Source organism: Camarhynchus parvulus, chromosome 8 (assembly GCF_901933205.1).
Source record: "Camarhynchus parvulus chromosome 8, STF_HiC, whole genome shotgun sequence".
NCBI classification, from domain to species: Eukaryota; Metazoa; Chordata; class Aves; order Passeriformes; family Thraupidae; genus Camarhynchus; species Camarhynchus parvulus.
This window is the reverse complement of record NC_044578.1, coordinates 1,606,321-1,632,690: the sequence shown is the minus strand read 5'-3', so window position 1 is coordinate 1,632,690 and position 26,370 is coordinate 1,606,321. Positions and strand designations below refer to the sequence as shown.

The 26,370-nt window shown below is 45.5% G+C and overlaps 1 protein-coding gene across 1 annotated transcript in view; it reads right to left on the bottom strand.

The window, feature by feature from the left end:
• Positions 1-19,055, bottom strand: part of JAK1 (Janus kinase 1) — a 50,336-nt gene extending 31,281 nt beyond the window's left edge. The window contains exon 1 of the mRNA XM_030953497.1: positions 18,926-19,055. The gene's annotated coding sequence lies outside the window, so the exon portion shown is untranslated. The remainder of the gene's footprint in view (positions 1-18,925) is intronic.
• Positions 19,056-26,370: the final 7,315 nt, after the last annotated feature.

Sequence of the window (26,370 nt, the reverse complement as noted above, 5' to 3'; positions counted from 1 at the left end):
AGGAGCCAGAGAAGTCACTTCATCCTGTTCTCCTGAGCCTTAAGATCTCAGAGATCCCACCAAGCTGAAATGATGGATGAAGAAACCTCTGGGGAATTGTTATGCACTTACAGGTTCCCAGAGCTCCAAGTTCTCCTAAAAGCCAGGTTTTAATATGCCAGAGTCCATCCCACCTCACCTTACTCATTGAACAGAATTCATTTACTCCAAGGTGTGCCTGTGGAGAAGGGATGATCCCCAGGAGCAGCTGTGCCACGCTGGTACCTGCTCCACTCGGTAAATCCTTAGACAATTCCATGCTGGTTTTCTTAGTTTTTACAGAGATAGGGAAACTGAGAGGAGTTTTAAAAGATTTTATTCCATTATCAGTCTCAAGGAATAGTGAGACACAAGAGATGTAAAACTCTCAGTGTTTATATACAAACTTCCAAAACTGTATCAACCTTCTGTTAAATTTTAGAAATTCTTTATGAATCCATTTCCCACAATTCCAAAGGAGCTCTTTGTACCCCACTGCTCCAAAACAACCTCCATGACCCACAGGCGCTCCTCAACAAGGGAATCCCACATGTCACCAGTTCTTAAGGAAAAAGCAAGCACAGATTTATTACAACAGCACCTGGATTTTCGATGGTGCCTCAGATCTTGTAAGAAACAAACCAAAACGAGCAACCAGCTGAGGTCTAGCAAAGCCAAGGCTGGTGAGAAACGTTCTCAGGGTGTCCTTTCTGCAAATGAGGAGCAATGAAAGGAGCTGCTGACTTACCCAGGAAATCAGTGCCAGCCCTGGTAATGCCCAGCTCCCCTCCATCCCACCCTAACAGAGGTGGAAGCAGTTCCTCCAAACGTCCCCAGCCCGAGCAGGTGAACTTCTCAGACTTTGCTTTCTGAGCATGTGAAACATGCAAAGGGGCTGGGACTGGGTGACCACAGAGCTTGCAGAGGTCCCTCCTGCTGGCTCGTGGCCACCCCGGCTCACAAACCACGCAGGGTCACTTCCCTCCTGCCCGGCCGCTTCCTGGAGAGCAGCTCCAGATGTTCTTCCTGACCTTTTTCACTTTCATGTCTTAGCACGAAATGGAGACTCTCAGCCTGGTTCTCTCCAGCCCTTCTTTGCTGGGCAGCACCAGCTGCACACTGTGAGCACAAATCCTCACCCCCTACAACACCCCCAGCACACAAACACAGATTTGGGGTTGGAAGGGACCTTACAGACCATCCCATTGCTACCCCTGCCACAGTGCATGAGGTCACCTGGCCTCAGAGAAGGAACAAGCAACAGGGGAGGGCTTGCAGTAGCAAAATTCCTTTTGAGCAGAGAACAAAACTCCTTTAGGACAGAGGAGGAACAAAATTCCTCTAGGACAGCCCCATCCTGCACTGGAGCTGAGCTGCCCAAAGCTGTGAGGGACATCCCAGCTCCTCCGATCGAGCAGGAATTCCTGAGGGCAAGGACCCAGCCCAGCTTTCCCGCAGAAGAACAAACTGAAACAGTGGCACCTCTTACACTCAACCTGCTCTCAAAATAAATGTCACCCACCTGCTGCCATTTATGTCCCTCCCAAAGGCCCTAGAGAGGTTCTGACTGCGTGGTCAACATCTCCTGTGAGAAGGGCAGGGCCCCTGAACCCCCCAGATCTGGCAGTCATGTGCTTCCTGTGGTGGCTTTGCACTTTGGTAAGACTTTTTTGATGGTTTGCCTTTTTCATTTTTTGTCTGGTTGGTTTTTTTTTTTTTAAATGTGGTGAGAAGATATTGTTGAAGTTCACTCTGAAGGGATCACAATTTAAAACGAGGCCCAAACAAAAGCAAACAAAACTTCACCAGTTTTGTTTACCTGTTAAGAGCAAACCACCAACCACCAAAAATATCCCCTAACCAATAAACATTCCTGCTATAATTGAGTTGAAAACCATGAAATTCCATAATAAACTTGGGATTTACTACTGACATCAAGAGAAATTAGATCTTCAAACCCCCTCTCTGTGCTCCCTGCTCCTCTTTCATTAAGTTAAAATCCTGCTCTAATGCTGGTAGCCCCCATCTGTATTTAGTCACAAAGGTGCACAAGATCTTGTCAGGCTCGATGGAAAATGGACAATATGGACTTTTCCAACCCAAAAAATTCCCAAGTGGAGTCATTGGGCTGCACTGGCTTGGTGTGCATAGAAAAAATGTTTTCAGTTTAGAAAAGTGGGTGCAGAGTGAGCAGCTCAAGCACTTCATGCTAAAACTGGACAACCCAAAGAAAAACCAAACACCACTGAGACACAATTTTAATATAAGCGGGAAATACAGTTATTTATTGCCCATCTGTTGGGATAAACACACACAGCAATTTCTTTTTATGATAAACTAATCACCAGAGAGCACCTGTACTCATGGCTGGCTGTAAAGACATTTATCCCCCTCAGTCAGGGGAAGGAAGTGGGACAGTTAATGGACTTGTCTGGACCAAAATGAGGTTTGCAAGTCCTGGGACTGAGAAGGGATCCTACATCTGCATCTCAGCTCATCCCTTTAAACTGCAGGTTCAAATGTGGACAAGTGAACCCTCCCCCAGGACATGCTTTGGTTTGCCTGCAACTACTTTCATATTTTCAGGCTTTAATGAATCCTCGTGTTGCCTACTCTGAATTCTCATATTGCCACCTTCAAAAAGAAGAGCTAAGCCCTAAATACCACCTAGAAAGATGACAAAGAAATGATGAGGTTTAGATCTCCTCTTAAATTGATTTCCTCAGATCCCAACTGCACCAAAGATTGGGAAAAAAACACTTTTAATTTCTCCCAGCTGAAGGCTCTTTTCTTCTCCAAAAATCGAACATAAGGAAACTGGAAGAAAACACTTGAAACAGAAGAAGCCAATCAGTGAGAGCCAAACAAAGCCTTTAGAAAGTTGTCTCAGTAAACAACTTGAGCCCTGCCAAAAGCCAGGATGCTTGTTCTCCCTTCAGTGGCCAAAAGCAGAACTCTGGCTCCTCTGGGACACTAAGGACACTTTTCCCAAGGTTTTCTAAGGTTTCTCCTGCAGAATATGAACAGCCAGCTGCCAGCTGCTGCAGTTAAAGTCTTATCTAACAGCTGCTTTCTGCCTCAGCCAGAGGAACACCCTGTTGTTTGTCCGGTATCAGTTTTATCTCCGAGACAATCCCGTGTTTGAGCAGAGCAGCTCTGCCACCAGCAGCAGGAAGGAACCTGTAAATCCAGTCCTGTCCTCCAGCACCACCCCAAACAAACCTCAGCGCTTCCAGACACCCTCCACATCATTACAGGCTCTTTTTGCAACCACCCAAAGTCGTACCAGTGGTTTTCAGCCATGAACTTTCACTGCCAATGTAGCTGAGAAGGCTCTGCTACAATTCAGAGTTGGCTGGTGTGAGTCTCCTGCCAACCCCGAGCTGCAGCCCAGCATCACCCTGGCAAGCAACCCAAATATTTACCCTCCATTCATTCAATCCCTTGGACAAACACACCCACTATTTTTAACTAACTGCCTAAATAAGGGTCCATTTTACATGTTTGCACCTGAGAATTGTGTCAACAGCGGTTCAAAGGTGGTGAGACATGTGAGTGGCTTCAGAGTACAATGATGAGCAGTGGGAGCCCTTTCCTTTCCTTTCCTTTCCTTTCCTTTCCTTTCCTTTCCTTTCCTTTCCTTTCCTTTCCTTTCCTTTCCTTTCCTTTCCTTTCCTTTCCTTTCCTTTCCTTTCCTTTCCTTTCCTTTCCTTTCCTTTCCTTTCCTTTCCTTTCCTTTCCTTTCCTTTCCCTTCCCTTCCTTTCCTTTCCTTTCCCTTCCCTTCCCTTTTTCCTTTCCCCTTTCCTTTTCTTTTCCCCTTTCCCCTTTCCTCTCCTGTTATGGATTTGAAACTTTGTCCTGCAGATTGCACACTCCTCCTGTCACGAGGGTTTGGTCCCAGAATGCCCAAATTTGCCTTTACACCCATCACAGACTCTGCCACACTTCACAGCTGGCACAGATCTGGCACAGATCTCACCCCAACAGCAATTCCAGCCTGGCACCAACAGTTTTCCTGCCCTAGAAAGCCTCACACCTGTTCCAGGCTAACAAATAAACTCTTCTATACACTTCTGGAAAGGCTGAATCATCCCATTTTTATTTACAATTCACCCGTTTCTCTCTTTTTAGAAAACATTTGCTTGTGCCATTTCTGCAGTGGCTGCCTGGTAACTCCAGGTGGTCTTTAACTCCAGATTCGTTGTCCTTTGAGTCTTAAACCATGCAGAAAAACTGAAAAAACCCAACTTTGAACATATTGTCTATATTTCAGAATTCAAAGTCAAAAATTATGAGAGGAATGTGAACTCTATCTGCATTCCCAACACTGTCTGAGTATTATGAAAACTGATGGTAGCTCAATTTCTTGCTTTGGCCAAGAGCAGTTTCATAAGAAAGTTGGGGGCCAGTTAATTTTTCAGTCCAGCTATGATTTTATTCCAACTCTCCAGAAGCCCACTGCACCAGACATTGCCCAGCTGCAGCTCTGCCTCCCTCTCCCATGAGCAGCTCAGGATGCAGGAGCATTTCCCTGACGCTGGAGGGATCTTTGGGCTTTGCTCTCCCAGGATCTCAGCCACACAAGCACGGGGAGATAACAGGAGGGATCCCAGCTGTCCCAGTTTATCCCCATCCAAGCAATGCCTAGAGAGGCTGCCTGGAACAGGGGCTGGGCAGTGGTAAAGGATAAAGCAGGGATTTATTAAAAGGCCTTCAAAAGACACACCTTGGGCAGTGCAAGAGCCTGGTCATGGTGATTCCCCAGGTTTGGCTTTTCTATTTTCACATTCTGAGCTGCTTTATTGTGTAATTCTGGGCTTCACATGAGGGGATGCTGAGCTCTGTGCACAGAGCAGGGAGACAAAACAATTCCTGCTCCAGCTGGGCACCAAGGACAAATGATCCAAATCTCAGCCCCTGGAGCACAAACACCGTGGGCTGGAGAGAGAAAAACAAGCAGGGTGGGACTGCAGGGGCTAAAGCTGGAATGGGACAATGAACTGCAAGGTGCAAATGGAGCAGAACTGATCCCAGTGACAGAGCCCGTGCCCAGCCGTGCATTTTGGGGCCATTTTGGTTCATCTTGGGTGCAGCCCTGGCTGGGCTCTTGTGCTGCCCAAGGGGGATCCATGGAGGAGATGCTTTGAATCAATCCCTGCTTTATTCTGGAACTCTGCTCTAGGGCAGCCTGCACAAGGCATCAGCAGCACCCTGAGGATGGTGGGCATTGCCAGCGGGGCTGTGCAACAGCAAAGTTGGGACTTGATTATTCCATCGTGGCTAAAACCTTGCAATGTTTTATTCAGATATTCAACCATGGCCCTCTGGAGACAAAATTCCACCTGGTGAGGTCAATAAACACCTCCAGGTACTACCAAGCTGCTCCTGCTGGTTTTAAAGTCCAGTTAATCCCTGTAGGTCCGGAGGCAATCCTGTGAGCACTGCACTGCAGCACTTCTGGAAACATCAAGCATGAGAATTATGCCCAGACCTTAAAAGCTCAGAAAAAACAAGACTGAAGACATCACCCCTAATTAATTAAAGGAGCTGCTGCCATGGAAAGTGGCTTTAAGAGCTTACTACAACTCTTAACTACCTTTCCTGTAAAGAGCTTAGTACAGTAAATGTGAGTAAGCAAATATTAAAAATAGCTAAGCTGGGCCACTCTTGCTCAATGGCTTTTAGCACTGACTCAGACAGGGGTGACTCATCCCAAGGCTCATCCCAAATCCCTCCTGCTCTATCTGCTGTCCCAGTCTGGCCCCAGCAGCTCCTGCTCCACACCCTGGACACCACTGGCCACTCTGAGGAGCTCCAGGACAGGAGGGTCATGGAAACACCACGAAAAATTTACCAGGATTTGCTGCTCCTTCTTTCAGCCTTCAAGGATCACTTTGAGAAATATCATTTATGGGCTTATGCTACTGAAATCCAGTATTAAAAAGGACTTAAAATTAGGGGTTGTCGTGCTAAAATCACTCCACAGAAGTTTAACAGGCAACTCCCAAACATTTGGCTTCAGAAAATAATTTCTGACCCTCTCCCCGTGAACTGCAGCCACCCTGAGCTACAGAGTTACCCTCGAAAATACTGAATTACTGAGTTACCCTCTAAAACACTGAATTACTGAGTTGCCCTCCCAAACACTGAATTACTGAGTTGCCCTCCCAAACACTGAATTACTGAGTTGCCCTCCCAAACACTGAATTACTGAGTTACCCTCCCAGACCATGCCCAGAAATCCCAAAGCTGTCATCACAGCCTTTCTGAATGCAGGATCTCTGCCCTTTATTGTCTGAACCCCACAAAAATCAGAAAAACCCCTCTTTGCCTTATTTACAGGAACTGATGGTCACACACAGGGGATTTCCACAGAGTTAAGTTGGTAATTTTTATACTTTGACTGTACATTTACCATGAAAACAGAGAACAGAAAAGCCTTTAAAAAAATCCTCACGACAGATGTAAAATTTAATCAAGATTAATTAAACTAATCAGCTATCAGTGATATATAGACACTAGAGGTGGCAATGTGTGGTCCTGTATATTTTATGTACACAAGTACTCCAGAACTATTTATGTGCTTAAAAACTGTATAAACCAAAGTCTTTGCCAGAACTGAAATGCTATTGAGCCAATAATTAAATTAAATTAAATTTAATAAATAAACTAAATTGTCATGCCTTAAAAGAGATGGCAAAGGGAAGAAAAGAGAGAGGCCAGGGGCAGCAAAGCAGAGAGTTAATGTTGTAATCATGTAATTAATCCTCACATAAACCCTTCAGAAGTCACCTCAAGTTTTTGTTTCATCTTCCCCTCACTGGCAAAATAACAACAGTTTGTTTTGGGGTTGAGTGGTATTTTTGGACATCAAGGGGGAAAAAAAACACAAGAGGAAAAATCCTAAAACCTTCAGGAAAAATACTTCATATCTTCTGGAAGTTGCTGAATATTACACTTGCACTACTCTATTAGATACCTATGAATGAATTATTTATTTTTTATCTCCATTAGGCTGTGCCAACCATTAAAAAATACTATTTTCTGCTCTTTTTTTTTCCCAGAAAAAGCACAACATCACTAATTTGGGTGAAGTTTTCACCTTAACTCAGAAAAAAGAGAGGACAGATAAACATTAAGCCCAGACTAACTCATTTATAAACTATTAAAAGCCATTTGCTTTTGTCCAAACTAACAAAACCCAGCAGCAACAAAGTCCCAGCTCAAACTGTCAAGTCACAAAAACAGGAACTGGGGTTTTGTGTTTCCCCTTTTGAACTTGATACCAGAGCTAACAAAACATTTTGTCCCTCAGACACCATGAGACACGAAATTTTCTGAATTCTTTTTTCTTTTTTTGGAGGGGGGAGGGTAAATTTAGAATTCATTATTTGCTGCAAAAATTTGGGTTTAATTTTAACTGAGCTGTGAGTTTAGCTTTGCACCCCCTGTGGATTTTTTTTTTCATATTTCTACAAATGAGGAAAGAGAGGAGTGAACACAGCTGGAAAAGAGTTCCAAGGGAAATTTGGGAATCCCACAGCCAGGAAATTTGGAAAGACAGAGGAAAAGAAAAAAAAAAAGAGGAGAGAGACAAGTCTGAGGAACTTTAAATCACAAATCACACCTCTCCCCTTTTTAATCTACTGTGATGAAACTGGCTGGTTTACAGTCACAATTCCAAAGCCTGGATCTCCAACCCAAAATCTATGGAAAAAAGAACTTTTGTGAAGAATCTGCACATCTCCTGCTTGCCCCCAAAGCTGCAAATACAGTGCAGCTATTCTGGCAATAAAAAATATTTAACTGCAGTGGGCAGCACTTCCTACAAATTCCACTGTGGGAAGCAAATCCCCCTGCAAAATATGTGGAATCCTGCAGAAAAAAAAATATATATATAATATTTGTAATAATAAAAATATTGAAGAAATAAAAAGCAGAAGGTGCCCTGTGCATGCACAATACTGAGGACACCACAGGCCGAGCTTTCTGCTCTAAATTCCCTTCTCCATAAAGAACTTCCTTTTTCTGGCCTTAAAAACAACTCAGAAATTGAACTGTAAGTTATCACGCAGGAATCTGAACAACAAAACCTTCCATTTCTTCTTGTTGTTGGTTCATCCCTTACAAAAATAAGCAATCCCACATCAGGCATTTCCATGATTTACAGAAACCTCTGGATTTTTGGGAGGTTCAGAAACCACTGTAATTCCCAGAGTGTTGTTATCCCATGAAGACTGACTCAAAACACATCACCAAATTAAAAAAAAAAATCAAAATGCTCGAATAGCTTCAGAAATCAAAGACCTGAGAGAATATTTTAGTACACATTAAATAAATATTAGGGACATGAAGCAGATCTCTGTGCTGAAAAGTTAATCACAGACTTAACAAGACAAAAACTAAGACAAAACTCATAGAAATCAGTTTTAGGATAAAATAGCTGTAATTTCTGCAGTAACCTGGGTGTATCAATCCCCCAGCACTTTCCTTAAGCAATCTGAGAATTACCATATGCACCTCCCAGAGGGCAAATACCTGAATTTCAAATCCAAATATTGCCCTGGCTGTCACAACCTGGACATGTGGCCACAACCATTTCTGCCTTGGTATTTATGTCACAAAGTCAAATTGGTCTGTTTCTCAAATGGAAATGCACATAAATGAAATTTAACCAGCAATAAAAAAGCCAATGTTTATTTTTATGTATATGGCTTTTGTGCATACACAGTGGTTATCTTTATATAAAAGATTATTTGCAATTAAAAACTGCCTGCTGCATCTCTCCACACAACTCCAGACACATCTTTCCATGTAAATAGAAAAAAAAAGGAGTAATTTTCCTCATTCTTACAGGGAAATAAACTCAACAAATCCATCAGTGCACAGTCTATTTTTGTCCCCCTTCAGTGCTCACTGTACAATTAATATCTGACATTTTAGTGGAACAAGACATGCAGAAAACATTCTCATGGGCAAATTCACCTGAATTTAAAGAAAAAACCCCATAATCTTGTTCTACAAAATCAGCATGAGGAGAATTGGATTCCCAAGAGACAGAAATTCGCATGGCACTATTTCCTCATCAATCAGAGCAAGGAAAACTAATTCCACTCAGAACACTTGCTCTGTACATTTTTATTCTCACGATACTCAAAGCCTTGATTTATTAAGTGCTAAACACTCCAGAAATACCATCCCACTTCTTATTTTTGTCTCAAGAAACCCAGAGCTGATGGATTGTGACCAGAAGTCACTGAAATCAGGGCAAAGGGCCTCGTTTAGGCTGCTACAAACTCTGTTTTCTGCCAGTTCTCATCACATGCTTGGCCTGGAACCGTGGAATGGTTTGGGTTGGGAAGGACCCATCTCATTCCATGGGCAGGGGCACTTTCCCCAGATGAAAAATGCCTTTGATAAAAGCTCTGGAAAAGGCACCCTGCCATTTCAGCTGGGAACAATGGGAGTTTAATTGAGAATTACAGAAGCCAAAGGCACAATTTTAAAATCTTGTAAATTCTTTGCTGTTTGCTGTAACAAACAGATGGGGTAAGGGAAGAACTCCAGATATTCCAGGAACAGCCATTCCTTGCTGGTTATCAATAGGACTGAGACACACACATTTAATCTGGAAATAAGTCCAATTATGAGTTTAAAATGGATGTCTGAGGTGTTAATTGTATTAAAAATTATTTATTACTACAGTGCTGCATGAAAGATGTTCCAGCCCCTTAAAGAGAGGACTGGTGTACAATGTATTTATTTTCTTAAGCATAAGATGACATTTTGTCTTATTAAAAGCACATCCTGATTAAATCACCATTTTTCTCTTCCTAAAACCAGAGCCTTTGACTGAGAACAAGACCAAGCTACAAAATGAAAGAGGAAAGAACACAGCTATTGCATAATTAATTGTTCTGACCCCCCTATTACTCATGCTCACAGATAAAAACCCACCCTGGTTTATATTTTTAGGTCCCAGCTCCAGGAAACAATCAGGACCAAATGCAAATCAAAGCAGGGAAACAAACCTGAGCTGGAAGCAGAAAATGATGTGAGGCTCAGCAGGAAAACTCCAACCTGAGCCAACTCCACAGCACAATTCTGGGCCACCAGTTCTGCTGAAGAGCAAAATTCCCAAAAAGGAATTTTCCCTCCTATCCCCATTTTCCAGCTCACCCCTGACTCTGGATGAGGCTGAGACCGATGGGGTTAAAAGAGAATTACCCAATTTTGGCCCATTTTATAATGGGATGCTCATGGAGCAGAGTCCTGGCCTAAACCCCATCCTTAAGAGTCTGAGTCTAAACTAAATCCTAAGAAATTGAGCTTTATTATCACAGAGAGATAACACAAAGCTGCTCCTGAACCCTTTGGCTGGGGATTGACAAATGAAACATTTCTGTTTCAGGCTGTGCCATCCCAGTGAGTACAGACATGCAGAAAAGTTGTATAGGACCATAAGTGTGTATTTGTTCAGAAGACAGGGATCGTGATGTCAGCTCTCCCTGCTAATTACCCACTCCCAACTTTCCCTGTCTCTGGAGCTGAGCAACAGCAGGTTTTAATAAACAAATATCCTGAAACAGCCTGGGAAAGCTGCTCATCTCCACTGACTTGGAAAACTTCTAAACCATACTGAAGAGAGATTTTTTAAATTAAAGGATAACTTGGTGATTAGAACATCCCCTAAAACATTTCTAAAATTGCTGTGGCTGTGAGCAGATGTACAAAGAGCCTGGTGAAGGTGCCACTGCTTTACTGGTGGTTATCAGTGTTTATTGGTGAAAAAAGGAATTGTGCCAGCCAGCAGAGCAGGGATGGGACATTGTGAGGGATCATGTGCACTCCTGCCAGCTGGCCTGCCCTAAATGCAGAACTGCTGCACATTAAAGAGCTCCCAAAAGCTCAGCTGAAACGGGCAGGAAATCTTTTCCCTGGAAAAAGTTGTGGTTTGAACAAAAACCTTTGCAATATCAGCAAAACTACCAGGAAGAGTGGTTTGCATCTCAGCTGTACTTCCAAGGCTGAACTCGTCACAAAGCTTGGAGAAATCCAGTTTTTATGCAGTAATTTCAGTGACAGGCACTGTGCGTGCAAAGCTGAGCTTTTACAGAGCCCAGGGGCCAAAAAGGAGCAGCAGAGTGGGCACACAAACAAGCACAGCAATTTCACTGCTAATTAAACTTCATCAAGCTGTTGAGTAACAAGGACTCGGCGGCCTGAACAAGTCCTGAGGAGTTTGTTCATCAAAGCATGAAACAAAATCAAGGAGGGGTCGTGTCAAGAGTGAAGGTGAGGCAGGATACAGATTTATAGGCTGGCAAGTCCTGCCTTGATCACATAAAATTAATATTGACATAAAATCCATATCACATGAAACAGAAAATTAATATAATTTCATCTAAAATTAATATAAATTCGTCTAAAATTAATATAAATTCATCTAAAATTGATATAAAATTCAGATTTAAAAATATAAAATTAAAATATAGAATTGAAAATCACATAAAGTTAATATACAGAGAGAGAGAGTTGGTGGTTCTATAGAAAAGGGAAATAAGGCACAGACATGGTAGCAGGCCCAGGCTGTGGTGCAAGTATGGGGAGAACAATTCAGTGCCTGATGGAACTAAACTGCTCCACCTCAGCTCAGCTTGCTGTTCCTCACACAGGATTTTCCCAAATTCCACAGAGCTGAGGAGAAACCTCCTGAAACTCCAAGGATGCCCCGGAGCAGCTCTGTTGCCTCCACACACACCGTGAGCCAAGGAAAATGTTGGGGTTTCTTTTCACTTAATTCAACAGCAAATTCCTAAGAGTGATTAAACCTGGAGGTGCTGATGCCTTGTGCAGGTTGGGCAGAGTTCCAGAATAAAGCAGGGATTGATTCAAAGCATCTCCTCCATGGATCCCCCTTGGGCAGCACAAGAGCCCAGCCAGGGCTGCACCCAAGATGAACCAAAATGGCCCCAAAATGCACGAGCGGGCACGGGCTCTGTCACTGGGATCAGTTCTGCTCCATTTGCACCTTGCAGTTCATTGTCCCATTCCAGCTTTAGCCCCTGCAGTCCCACCCTGCTTGTTTTTCTCTCTCCAGCCTCTCGGTGTTTGTGCCCTTGGGCTGAGATTTGGATCATTTGTCCTTGGTGCCCAGCTGGAGCAGGAATTGTTTTGTCTCCCTGCTCTGTGCACACAGCTCAGCATCCCTGATGTGAAGCCCAGACCCACACACTGAAGCAGCACAGAATGGGAAAATAGAAAAGCCAAACCTGAGGCATCAGCAGCACACCCTAAGTGCAAGGTAAACACCAGTCAATCCCCAGCACGGGTGAAGAGTTGATCACACAGCCCAGATAATCTGATCAGCACCTCAGCTTTGAGGTGTTTAAGGCTGCGCTGGCACGGGGTGAGCAGGATTTCAAAGGCGCCTTTTTAAGCCAAGCCTGTTTGCTGATGTATCTTGGTTATATATCTGGAGCCTGGCTGAGCTGTCAGTCACATGTGCAGGAAGCTGAAAGCACTGTAAAAGCCACAGGATTGTTGGTTTTTTTAACTTGGCAGAAGAGAGCTGTTCTTTGGTTAAAATGCAGCTCTAAGCCAGCCATCCCTACTTGTCCTTTCATTTGACATCCAAATCAAACCCAGGCCCTCCTCTGTTAACCACCCCCACAACTACAAGAAAGTTGTTCAAGGCCATGAATTCCTTCTAAAACAACAGTTGGTGTAGAACAAGGCAAGCTGATTTTTTCCACTTGGTAAAACAAAGGTTTCCAGGGGAGAATTCCAGCTACAAAGCTCTGCCAGCAATTTGCATCTCCATGGGATGCATCCATCAGGGTTTGCTCTGTATCACCAAGAAACAACCCCAAATTCCCCTCAGGACAGTGAGCACAATTGGCAATGAATTGCTATGATCCCACCAAAAATCAGGGATCACACAGGTTCCTTGTCTCTGACCAGAGTTTGGATGAGCTCTGGACTATTCCTCGTCTTTAGGGCCTGGAGTTATTAAGAGACTCCTACAAATCAATATCTAAGTCAAATAAAAGACATTTAAGCCAAGCCCTGAGGTTTCTAATAGAAATTTCCAAGGTTATAACTCCATTTCAGAAGCACCTGGTGCCCATTACAACCTGCAGAGCCCAAACAGACTTTTCCAGCAGGAACACTGGAAGGCAGAAAATGCTAAATCTGGGAATTGCAGCTTCATTACCGAAGTCAAATGCACCTTTCTCTTCCTTCAGCATTAAGGATGAGAAAGAAGGGTAGAAGGAAAAAAATATAATTTAATATAAATGCAATACAAATCAAGAGCAGGAAAAAGCAAATAGGAAAAATGATTTTGTAATACTTTTTTTTTCCTCAGAGGGAGGGTAATTCCTGTAGCACAGAGTGACAGAGCTGTCAAAGGTGACAACACAGGCTGACACAAAGGTGTGATACACACAGCTCAGGCTCCCTGACCTCTGGTGCTTTATGAACTTTTAAACTTTCAGCCCCAGCAATTTCAAAATTATTGGTGCCTGCTTCGCTGTACTTTGAGGAAAAGTGAAATACAGAAGTGTCCAGGAAGTGAAAGGTTATTTCTTGTGCCTCCTCAGTAAACATGAAACACTGAGTGCACAAGAAAACATCACACAAAGTGACCTGCAAATGCCACCTTGCAGCTGGATCTTGGATTTTGAATTCAAAACCTCAGCACTGAGGGTGGCCACCCCTTTTTTCTATGCAGGAGGCCACTAGCTTGAGATAAAAGGTGAGAGTTTGAGATCCTGGGGAGAAAAAAAAACAACTCATGCAAAACAGATTTAAATACAAAAGACTGAGCCTAATGCAGTACTTAAGGTGGTACCTTTAATACTTCTTTTTTTTCCCTTAAACGTGTGATGCTTTACAACTAATTTATCTTCACGAAAAGATAAAAATCAAACAGAACAACTGACACAAATATAAAAACATGCTTTGCATTTGTTATCATACTTCAGTAAAATCCAGAGGAGAGCAGAGCCAAGTATTTACGGATGGCAAGCACCAGGAAGTCAATTAGACTGACCAAGTGCCAAGGTTTTAAGGCTTGTTTTGTTTATTGTATCTCTCCGTGCTGCTGGTGGCTCAAAATGAACATAAAAGTCACCTCTGCCAAATTGCTTTCCTGAAAATCTGAGTCCATACACAAACAAATTGTGTCCCCCCTCCTCCCTCCTGTCCCAGTCATGGAATGAGCACTGTCTGCTCCATTTTCCTTATCTAAAAAAAAAGTGGAAGGTTTAGATCTGTTCTTTTCCTGACAAACAAGGTGTCAAGGGTTTTTCCCTGGTTGCCTAAGCTGAACAACAATTTTTTCCTGTTCCAAATTATATCGGTCAATATTAGCTCAGTGCCAGCTCCCAGCCAGGAAAATGAAGTGGTCTCAAAAATCTGAAGTGAAAGACCAATAAATTCACTTTGAGAGAATATGCACCACATTAAAGGGTTATTATTAAGAGTATCACTAATACAGTTTAATATTTCAATATCCTGCTAAACTCCAGCTGGGCCCCCTGATGAGCAAGACAAATTCCACTCAGTCTTGGAATAGCTGGAAGAGACAGGAAACACTCACTCAAGGAACAATCTAAACAGCACTTGGAGTCCAAAACTGCTAAAAGTCTGAACTATATTCATATTCTGGGGCTTCAACAAGCCAAAGCCCCTCTCAGATCCATTCTATAAACACGGGAGGAATGTGCAAATTCCCTTTAGGAGTTTTCTCCTAGAAGGAGAAGAGCAGTTGTCAGATTTTGTGCTCAAAGAGAATTATGCCTTTGGGAACTGGGGCCAAACTCTTGACTCACAGTAAATCCCACACACTTCAAAATTCAGAGAATACTGCATTAAACACTGGATTAATTCCCTTTATTAGCACAGCCTCCCTTATGCAGCAGACCTGCTTCAAAGGAGTAGCAGTAAAATCTATCATAAAGCAAAGCTACCAGATAAATGGATTTATGACAGCTGAGTTTCCCAAAGCCAATCCCCTTGTAAAGGCTCCTTCTTGCTATTTCCAGAAAACTGCAACCAGATCCAAACAGGACCAACAGCAACACCAAACCATTTTAAGTTCACAATTTTCCTACTCTCTGCTTATTTCCACCTTACTCTTCACCTTGATTCCTCCTCATATAAAAACTCTTTCTTTTTTTTCTTCCACTAGGCTTTCACCACTACCTTTCTCCACAGTTCAGGATAATGCATAAATCCTCTGCTTTTCCCTCAACTTCCAGCTGTTTCCCTTTCTTTCCTAAATTACTTTTTACAACCCAGAGGGAGGAGAAAGAAACCTAAAATAAGTTAAACAGAATAATTTTATGCGCCAGCAGTTTCAAGGCATAATCATGATCACATCACACGCAGAGAGCCATGTTAATATCGCTGTTATCAAACCTCCCACACTGTGCAAAAGGCATTATTGATTTGCAGAGTAACTGCTCCAGACTTTACTTTTCCACGTCGAGGCTGCTCTCCCAGTTTCCTGTAGCTCAATTTTTCTGTCAGTTATGCAACTTACGTTACATTTATATAACTAGCTCAAGGAAAAAAAAAAAAACAATAATTACTCTAGCCAGCAAAACTGTTGGCAGTTTTATAAAGCCCTTCAGCATGAAGCAAATGGTCAGGGCATGTTCCTTAAAAATCCACCTGTCTGTAACAGGCCAGGACATCAAAACCACTAAATTATACTTCCTCCTCTCCACTTTCAGTCAAGAGAAACTCGCAGCCATTTTGCCCAAGAAAACCATCAGAAACTTCTTCCAGCAGTTTTCTGCAGTGTTTCAGTTTTTTGGAAGGATCTATGTGAAACGAATCCTGGATGGGAGCCCCCAAGTGCTGCTAAAGAAATCAAATGAAAGAAGAACCCCGCTTCATCTGTCACTTCAAGTCCTGCACAGAAACTACAGCAAGAGATGGAAGTGGCAACTGAGCTGCCAAAACCCCAAAACGCTGATTTTTTAAAGCTCCACTTTCCTTCTTGATGAGGCTCAAGCATTTCTGTCTCACCCTGCCAGCAAAACTGAGCTGCATCAGGCCATGAAAAGCGTTATTGGAGGCAGGCTCTCAGCATTAACTGCCTGAATTACGTGCTTGAACTGTAAAAGCCATTTTCTATCAATTTAGCAAGTGTTTGCCACCACCAATACCTGAAATCTAATTGCATATTAAGTGCTTCAAAGGTCTGGAGCAACTCTGAGTGTGTTTACAGGAATAATGCCTGAATTGCAAACTGTTAGCCAGGCTGAAAAAGAACAACGTGGATATTGCCAGTTTTTCACCCAGAAGAAAACACTTTATCATTTTTAATTGCTGTTGGACACCAGACAAACCAGGAACCGAGCCCCAGATCGGTGTTCGCTCCACAACCTGGCTTCTCAAGCTCCTTCCTGGGTCAGAAATCCTCCCAAGAACCCTTTTCACACCTCGATAAAAGCAGCCCTAAGGGTTTGCTTTTATGTGTGAAAGCTTTGGCCTCTCCAAACAATGCAAACACCTTCCTCTGTAGGGAATCAGAGCAGCTCGGTCTGCTGTAATTGACACCCAACACAAGGATTATCCATCTGGCTGCTGGATTTTGGAGCTCCCTTCCTCATTTTGAGCCTCTTCCTCAAGCCAGATCAGGCATCAGAAGATGCCAAGGAAAGTTTGGTTGAAGAAAAAGGTGTTTCACCTCCAAATCCAGGGAGCAGGGGGAAAGGGGTGAAGCTGGCAGGACGCTACCTGTGAAAACAGATTTTTTTTTTCCCCTCCACACAAAAAAGGGAAGCTGATTTCTCTGAATTCTGTCTTTATTTGCAAGACTAAACCACTACAGAAATGTCCATCTAAACTTCTTGAACTCATACCACTAATAAGAACACTGCCTTACTTCCAGCCCCGAAGAGGTCAGGCAAAAGAATAAAACTAACTTGAAACTGCAGACTGTTTGACTGAGAGAAAAATGAGTTTAAAAGGAATATTGATTTTACCCCCTGAGTGACTGTTCAGGTGCACTTCAACTTTTTGCTTTGCAGCTGATACACGTTGGGTTTTCAAAGTTTTTCCATTAAATATTCCCGATTTTTTTTAAAGTAAAATCATTGAACAGACAGAAACAGCTAAACATTTACAAAAGCTACCTCTCAAAAAAGGCCACTTTGCAATTAATTCTGAATAACTGTGCAGTGCACAATCCTCCAGGAGTTCACAAGCTTAAAAAGAATTCCTGTTCTGTGTTTATATTCTACAATATATTTCATTACATTCCAAGTTTAAACCTGCTCCCCTTGGCTTTTTACATCACCTTTCCCAAAGGGCAGAGACACGCTGTGCCACCAGGCCTTGGGACAGCTTGCAGACACTGTGACACTTGGATCAGTAACATATTTAACAACTGAATCACCAAAAATGTACTGAAAAAAACATTTGTAGCATCTGCCTGCGATGACAAACTTGAGCATCTCAAGCCTGGCGGGTTTGTCGGCTCAGCCAGAGCAGCTCGGCCTGAGCCGGCCCCGCATTTCAAAGCACCTGTCTTGCTATCACCTAACACAGACCCAGATCAAGGTGCAACTTCCTGTGTGTTTTAAAAACAAGTGCCAGGAGGAAATGCCTCCCAGTCCCCTTATAAGGGCAAAACTGAACTTAATAGCGAGCTGCAGCACTCGAATAAAGCAGCACCCAAGTACATCCACTCCGCTCGGGAATAAAAGTGCAGGAATGTTCCCCGAGCAAAGCTGGGTTCTTTGCAGTTCAGTTTAAACACTGACACGACTTGGAGTTATTTCCATCTGCTTCCCCAATAAATGAATCACAAAATAAAAATCCCGAAGTTTTCTGGAATTTAGCATTCTAAACGTGCCTCAAATTATGACTTCCCATTGCTAATCCCTTGGAACAGACACTGCATCCTCCTCAGCACAGTGTCTGTTTAAACAGAGCTGGATCCATCCGCTCCTGCCACACTGAGCTGTCTTTCTACTCTCAATCTGCATTATTAGCAGCAGCCTTGATGTGCTTCACATTTATCCTGGTTCTCCTCATACATGGGTTTTAAAAACCCCAATTCAACACGGTTATAGAACCATAAATTGCTTTGGGTTGGAAGATCGATTTAGTTCCGACTTGCAGCCATTATCCAACACAGCAATCACTTTGTCACACACACACACAGAGCAGAATTCTGGTTTAGGCATCTGCAGAAGGTGCACAGTCGGCACACCTTGCCGGGTTCCCTGCTCCTCATCCCTGCGTGTCCTTTGGGGTGGATACCCAGGCACGGCTGGCACCTACCTCCCGCGGGAGAAGGGGCAGAGGGGGGTGGAAGATGTCCCCAAGTGTCCCTGTGCACAGAGGAACAGCAGCCAGACAGACAGCCGGACACCATCAGCTGCCCGGCAGTGGAAGGCAGGGATGTCCCCGGCACAGAGAGCTCACGGTCCGCGCTCACCCAGGGCTCCGGGGACTTCTTTACTCCCCCAAACCCACCGGCGGCCACAACCGGGGCCGAAACGTGGCTCTGACAGCCCTGCCCTCACAGCCCCGCACCCCTGCCTGAGGGGCACCAGGGGCACCTCCATCGGCACCCCCTGGGACACAGGGGACCCGGAGGCTCCGCTCCCTCTCGGACCGGGGGAACGCGGGGGCTCCGCTCCCTCTCGGACCGGGGAACCGCGGCGGTTCCTCACGGGCACCGGCCCCTCTGGGCTCAGGGCCCACAGCCGCTCCGCACCCCGGGCGCGCCCGCCGCGCTGAGTCCGGGACGCGGCCGCCGGGAGAAGCCCACGCCGCCCCCGCTCCGCTCCCCGGGAAAGGCGCCCGCCGCCCGCTCCGCCCTCCCCGGCTCCCCTCGGCCGGCCCGGGGCCGCGGCAGCCCCGGCCGGCCCCACTCACCGCTGCCGTGGCGGGGCGGCGCCCTGCGGGGCGGCCCAGGGCGATCGGTGCAGGCCGGCCCGAGCCGGGCGGTGCGGTGCGGGCAGCCCGGGCCGGGAGCGGCTCAGCCGGGGGACGGCCCGCGGCGCTCGGCGGCGGAGAGCGGAGGGCGGCGGTCCCGGCACGGCGGGGGCGCACGGAGCATGCGCGGGGCCGGGCCCGCCCCGGGGAGGTGCCTGGGCCCGGCTGAGGCACCGCGGGACGGAGCGGAGCGGGCCGGGGCGGGAACGCTCCGTGTGTGGGAGCGGCCCCCGTGTGGGAGCGGCCCCCGTGTGGGAAAGGCCCCCGTGTGGGAACGGCCCCTTCCAGCCCGAGCCGTGCCAGCGTTCTGTGGTTACCGCTCGGACAGTGCCGGAGCTGCGGGTTCTTCCCCACCCCAGCGCCGAGGCTGCGGCTGTCACCTCTGCAGATGCCCAGAGTTTATCACGGGGCTGTCTGAGCTCGAGAATTACGGAATCACAGAATCATTGAGCTGGGAAAAGCCCTCCAAAGTCACCGAGTCCAACCAGTGACCCAGCCCAGAGCGCTGAGTGCCACGTTCAGCCCTTCCCTGGACACCTCCAAAGCTCCTTGCACAGCCCCTTCCGAGGCCTGAGCACCCTTTCCATGGAGAAATTCCTGCTGCTGTCCAACCTAAACCAGCCCTGGCACAGTTTAAGATCATGTCCTCTTGTCCTGTTGCTGGTTACAGAAAAGCCCGAGCCCCACCTGGCTACACCCTCCTGTCAGGTGTGTTTGGATCATCTTTTACAAACCCACAACCTTGTTTCCATTCTCATGCCGATGTGAGCGAGGCCGTGTAAACAACTCACTGAAATGAGGAGATGCTCACAATCCTCCTATCTGCACAAAAAAGAAACTTTTTTTTTCACTGCGGTTTCAAACTCTTGTCAAAGTCACAGGAAACAGCACAAGTGGAAGTAAAATGCGTAAGAAAATGATTCAGTTCAATGAAATCATTCGCCCCTGCTTCCCACACACCACACGTATCTGGCATTTTCTTCTGATAGAAGAGTAAATCTGCTGCTGCCTTTTGGGGGAATTGTCCTAAAAGATCAATAGGTCATTTAAAAACCCATTCTGATAAATATTTCCCCTCCGTGTAACAGACTGAGCACGCTGACACCATTTTATCAAGGCTTCCTGGCGTGTGGCGGCACCAGGTGTGAAAGGCCCCTCGCTGTTCTGAGGTGTTTACACACACACCACTGCAGCTGCTCTGCCCCAGCTCATCTGCCTTGTGCCTCAGCAATCCCGAGTTTTGTCCCTTTTCTCCTGGAAATCGACCTGGGAGCAGCCAGGAGTCAGATGCTGCTGGCCTGGGAGTGCGCATGTCCAGGTGGTTGTAACTCACAAACTGGAGAAATAATCACTGATTCCATTTTCCCCTCTCCCGAGAGGAATCCAGCCAGCCCTGTTTCCACCGCTGTCAGGGAACCAGCAGGGTGCAATTTGGATGATTTTGCACCGTGATAACCTTTTTCCTCAGCCATATGGCCACTGGGTCTGGATTAACCATGCACTGTGGGAAGGCACTGGAGCCTCACCCTGTTTCCATCACTTTGGTAATCCCAAGAGTAGAAAAGAGCCTGAGGCTGGAAGAAAAGAGGTTAAACAGTGCAAATCAATGGAATCATGGACGGGTCTGGATTGGAAGGGACATTAAAAATCATCTGATTTCACACCCTGCCACTTTCCACTGTCCCAGGCTGCTCCAAGCCTCAATATCCAACCTGGCTTTGGACATTGCCAGGGATCCAGGGGCAGCCAGAGCTGCTCTGGGCACCAGTGCCAGGGCCTCACCTCCCTCCCAGGGAAGGATTTTCCCCTAACTATTGCACTTCTATCTTCTTTTTCTGCTTTGGTCACGGTCAGGATTAAATGCATAGAGATGGTATTTCATGTTCAGACTCAGACGTTTATTAATTCTTATCTATATTGGAGTCTTATAAGTTGTGAGTTCTACAGCAATTCACTAACAAGTCACAAAATGGCCTCATATTTCTCTTTATAAGGTCTTTTAAGGAAAAACTATCTAATAAAGAAATGAAACAAATTGTTTTTGCTTTTAACCTAATAACCAACCATGTTCCACAATGCGGATTTTTCTATCTAATGACAAAATACCACCTACACTCATGAAGGAGAAGGTGAAGAAGAAGAACCAGTCACCACCCTAAAACTTCCCTCTTGCCTTATATATATTACTGTATTCTAAAACTTTAAACTCTAAGTTTCCCACCATGTGATGTTACACACTTCTATTCAAACTGCACACCCACAATCCCAGTTCTGTCATTTAATTTTGGAAGTTTGTCATTTAATTTCTCCACTGCCCCAGTGTTCTCTTGGGGGTCAGTGCTTGGCAGCACAGAAAGTCTGAAATCCTCAGCACCCAGGGCTCCAACACTTAACATCTAAGATATGTATGGATGTGCCATGGATCCAGGCCTGACCTCTTCTTGTTCCCTTTCCCCCACATTTTACCTGCAGGAGCTGCTTCCACCAATTCTCTTTCCTTCTCACCAGCCCTTCCCATGGCTTTGCCTTGATAAGGATAAAATCATTTTTCTTGGTGGGTTTTCATGCTGAAAACCACCCCAGATCTGCATTATTTATGCCTTACAGGCAGGACTTGTTTCTCAGCACAGCAACTGATGCTGCAAAGGTCCTTAAACCCTGGAGCTGCCCAGCCTAGCCCAGCCGAGGTTGTGACCAAGGATTGCATAAGGGGCTTAGCCTGGGGCTGCTCGTGGAGGAGAGCAGCTTTACCTCTGCTCCATCTAAATCCATGCCCAGAGCCCAGGATCATGTCCAGGAATGACCCAGGCTGCCAAAGGCCACATCCTTCAGCCAGAATTAAATTCTCACACACCTCACTTTAAAAAATACTGAGCTCTGGCACTTGGATTTCACTGAAATTGTGTGTTCAGTCTCCCAGTCCTGTCTGCTACGTGAGCTTTTGCCTTCTTTTCTTGATTTTGGTTGTCATCTGACACAAAACTGGGATGAAATCAATGTGCTTCTAAAAATTCCTCCAAGAACTATGTTAATAACGGGGGGGGCATTTCCAGCCTATACCCAAAATTGTCTGTGTTGACCACAACATTCCAGCCTATAGGAAGGATGCAATTTTGTATTAAAACTCTTAAAGCAGTTTTCTCTAAGGAATTAATCATCTGTAATTGTGGCTTTGTTTCTTGCTTAGAAAGAGAATAGGCTTGCAAAGAGTTGCAGAAAAGTAAATAATGAAAAATAAACCCTTTTTTCCCTCTAAGTACTGGGGTGCAGTGACACATCTGAAGAATTCTCTTGTATCTTACATTCTTCTTTATTTTGCAAATTCCAGGATGCACTGATATTCTCCACCAAAAAAATAAGAAGCAAAATACAGAGGATGAGATCTGACTGTCTCGGTATTTGTGATTTAAAAATCAAACTAAAATTCCAACAAATTTCCTCTTGTATCCTTCTTTAAAGAAGGGATAGGGATGGATGCATGGACTATCCCCTCCTTGTCCACTCTGCAGTTTGATTTCAAGCTTCACCTTTCCCTCTGAAATGGGATATTTCCACTTCACCTTAAACAGTTTAAATGTTTTTTTAAAAAATGTATTTCAAACTACACTGAGGGGTATACGGTAAAGTGCTTTAAATCACTGATGGCATCAGCTTGGGATTGACAGGACTTTTATATAAAGGTGATTTAACATCTCTAAGTGGTTCCAATTTGTCATTGATTTGTTCCTGGCAGTAACTCTGGGGCCTGGTTCTCCTCACTCGTATCAGCAAAATTCAGGAGGATGCAATGAAGTCAGAGATGACTAAAAGGAGATGTAAAATTCCCTAACCTGTAGTAGGATTTGAAAGCATTCTGAGAACAACTCTGTGTCCTCACACACTTCTGCAGAGCACTGTGGAAATTAAAAATCATTTTATGAATTATATTTTTGGTTTTCCCCATGCCAGGATGCAAAGCCAGGAGGAGCAGGAGGAGGGGTCACCCAACCAAACCCTGAGTGCTCCAAAATCCAAAGCAGCCCTTCAGCTGGGTTTGTGGGTACCCCTGCACCCCATCCCCAGAGCACACCTCAGAGCCCGTGGGGCCCCTGCCTGCTTGTGGGATGTATAAATAGACAGCCAAGGGCACAAGTTCTTTACATCTGATGTGTTCCTGAATTTATCTTCAGCTTCCTGTGCTCACGGAACATGCGTGAAACCCCGCTGCTGACACGGTTTTCAGAGAGCTCTGCTTGGAAAAGCAAGCCAGAGAATTTATTTTGAGACACGGCGAAGGTGTGAATTGCTTCCGAGTAGTTAACTACTCTAAACATGGTGCCCAACCCTTCTTTTTACAGCAAATAATCTCTGTTTGGGGAAGGAGAGCTACTTCATGTCTGTCGTCCAGGGGTACTTGGCAGAACAGAGATTAGATGTGGTGCCCTGGCTCCCAGGGTGCCCGGCCGGGCTGCAGGGGGATTTCCTGGGCAGGCTGCAGCAGCTGCCAGAGCCGTGGGTGGGAGGAGGAACAGGAGCTCAATTCCCGGCTTTCCTGGCTGGGGGGGTGAGTTCACCCACTCTGCTCCCAGCTGGGGAGTGTGAAGGTGCTGCTGCCGTGTCCCAGCCCTGCAGCAGGCGTGTTCATGTCACTGCTTGCCTTCATCGTCTGCTTTTTCCCGTTGCCATCTCTCTGGTTCTTCATTGTTCTTACACCAAACCAAACCAACAGTTTTATTTTCATTTTCCCCCCGGATTTCTCTGCTGAAAAATATCCCTTCTGCTGCCTTGCTGGGAAGCAGAAACTGGGTTTGTGTAGAGCTCTGGAGCAGCTGCAGAGGAGGAAGATGGTGATGGTGGCCAGCTCCAAACCCCATTTCTGGCTCCCCCTCCCCTGAACTCTGACTCATTCCACCAGCACGTTTTTATTGAGCTTCAAGCAGATGAATAAAATACATCAAGACAAATCAATAGTGCCCAGAAGCTCAAATGCATTTTCTTGAGCTCATCCACTTCCCAGCACAGCCCTTTCCAGAAGGATGAGCTTGCTGCTGGCACAGCTCACAGGTACTCACTTGCCTGGCTGCCTGCCAGCCACACCACTGGGGCTAGACAATGCTGCTCTCATAGACTGGCTGCACATCCACAGGGATATTTATGGATATTTATGGATATATATGGATATTTTTTTTCTGGGAGAGATATATATATCCCAGAAAAAGTTGTATGTGCAACAGCTGGGTTTTATAAAGGCAAGTTTGGAAGTGGAGTGTGCTGGTGAGGAGGCACAAAGCACAGCAGTGACTTCAACTTGAGCAATAATTAAATATTTTCAGATGGGAAATGTCACGTTTGTCACCAAAATGATCCAATATTGATCATGTTCCTCTCTGTCCACACACCCCAGAGTTTGTGTACCTGGTTGAGGCATTTCTCAGGTCATGCCCAGCACTGTCCAGGTTCCCTGTCCCATTCAGGGGGACACACATGACACAGAGCACGTAGCATTCCTAAAATCTTTAATGCCTGGACAAATTCCAAAGCTCACTCTGCTACTGCTGTTTTCCTCATGTGCGCTTTTGGAAATGACAATTCCTCACTCTGGGTTATAAAGCAGCATTTTGAGGTGGGGTTTACCATATTCCCCCTTCTTCTGTCATAAACAGATTGGGAATTAAGGTTGTGTTTCCAGGAGGGGTGTTGTTCATAATGGCACAGAGGGTTCAGAAATCCAGGCAGGATGGCAAACAAGCTCCAGATCCGGAGGAAAGTGGAGTATTTTCCCATTAAGGATGAGCTGACTGCCCCAGTCCAGCTGTGCTGGTTGAATGGAGTCAGTAAGACCACGTGGCTGCTGTGGGAAGGGAAAAAATAAAGTGTCAGGGATCTTAGAGAAATGTGATGTTCTGGCTGGTCTCTGTCACCCTGGGTGGCCTTTAAATGGCACAGTCCACTTTAAGAGGAGAATTGTCACAGCGCACTTGAATATGGGTTTCAAACCTACTGAGAACATCCAGGTTGCAACACAAAATCTGGTGGAAATAGCTGAAGTTACCATTCCAGTCCACAAAAGCCATGGAGGTGAGGAGCAGTGCAGGAATTTTCCCCATCTCTCTGTTTTCCTCATTTTCTCCTATGTCTCAGGCAGCTCCTTTAAAAGGCTGTGACATTTCCTTTAACATAGCTGAGTTCAAGAGGTGAAGAAGGGAGAAGTCCACAGTCAAAGAAGGAACTCAACTAACCCTGTTCCTCTGATAACTTTCAGATAAAACTGCTGTGAGTTTTCCTGTAATGGGGCTGCACACAACTGCAGAATCTCGGCACATTTACACCCAAAAATAATTAGGCTTCATTAGCAATAAACCTGTGGAAATTTTCATTTTCAGAGTCCCCTGGATCCATTTCAAACCAGGATACAGGAGATGCGGATGTTCTGCACAGGGAGGAGATTTTGCCCAGCCATGTGACGTTTTTATCCCTTTGGGAATGTGAGCACACAGAACACACCAAACCAGGCACATCCTTGTGGAGTTCTCACATTATCTCTCTGATTTGTGTCCATTTCATCCAGCACAGCCTGTGCTTCATGGGACAGGGACTAACTCCTCCTCACCCACTTCCCTCTGGAAGATTCTTCTCCAACACTGACACCTTTTTGTGTGTTATCATAAAACCATGCTGTATTTAAAATAAGCTGGAGGTGAGACTCCCATCATGGAAAACAGCTCTCCCTGCTCCAATTAAGCCACTGATTCTCACTGACCCCCCCTGCTCCTCTACCAGCCCTTTCTCCAGGGCTCTTTGCCACCTGCCTGTGCTGATACTGCCTTGTGTGTGCAGCCCTCAACTCACAGCCTTGGACCTCCCACCACCCTCAGCCCCAGGCTGGTCCAGGCAGCAGGGATGAGACCCCTGGATGGGGTCCACAGCTCCATTCTCCATCCACACCTCCAGCAGGAATCATTTGCTCTCTGCCAGTCTTATTTTTAGGCAGGAGGAATCTGAGGCTTGTGCAAATGTTTAAACACACGTCTCTGCTGAATTATTCAGTGTGCTCTGCCTGCTCCTGGAGTTCATTCAAAGGGAGGGCAGTCAACAGAGCTCTGACATTCACCGTGGAGAGCAGGAGGCAGAGGGAGCACCAACAACTCCCTGCCCTCTCCAGCCATCCTGCCCCAGCTCTGGGCTCCCCTAGCACTGCTGTCCAGCACCTAATCTGAGCAAATTTGCCTTAAATTCAGGTGACTCTGTGTGGCACAGAGCTGGGGACTGCTGTGTCCTGAGCTGTGGGTGAGGCTGCAGTGCCTGACTTCAGGAGGCCCAAGGAAAAACCTGAGCAGCCTCGTATTTTTCTCCATTTTCTGCTCTGGTTCAAAGAGGCTTTTTCCAGGGGCAGATGCACATCCCTG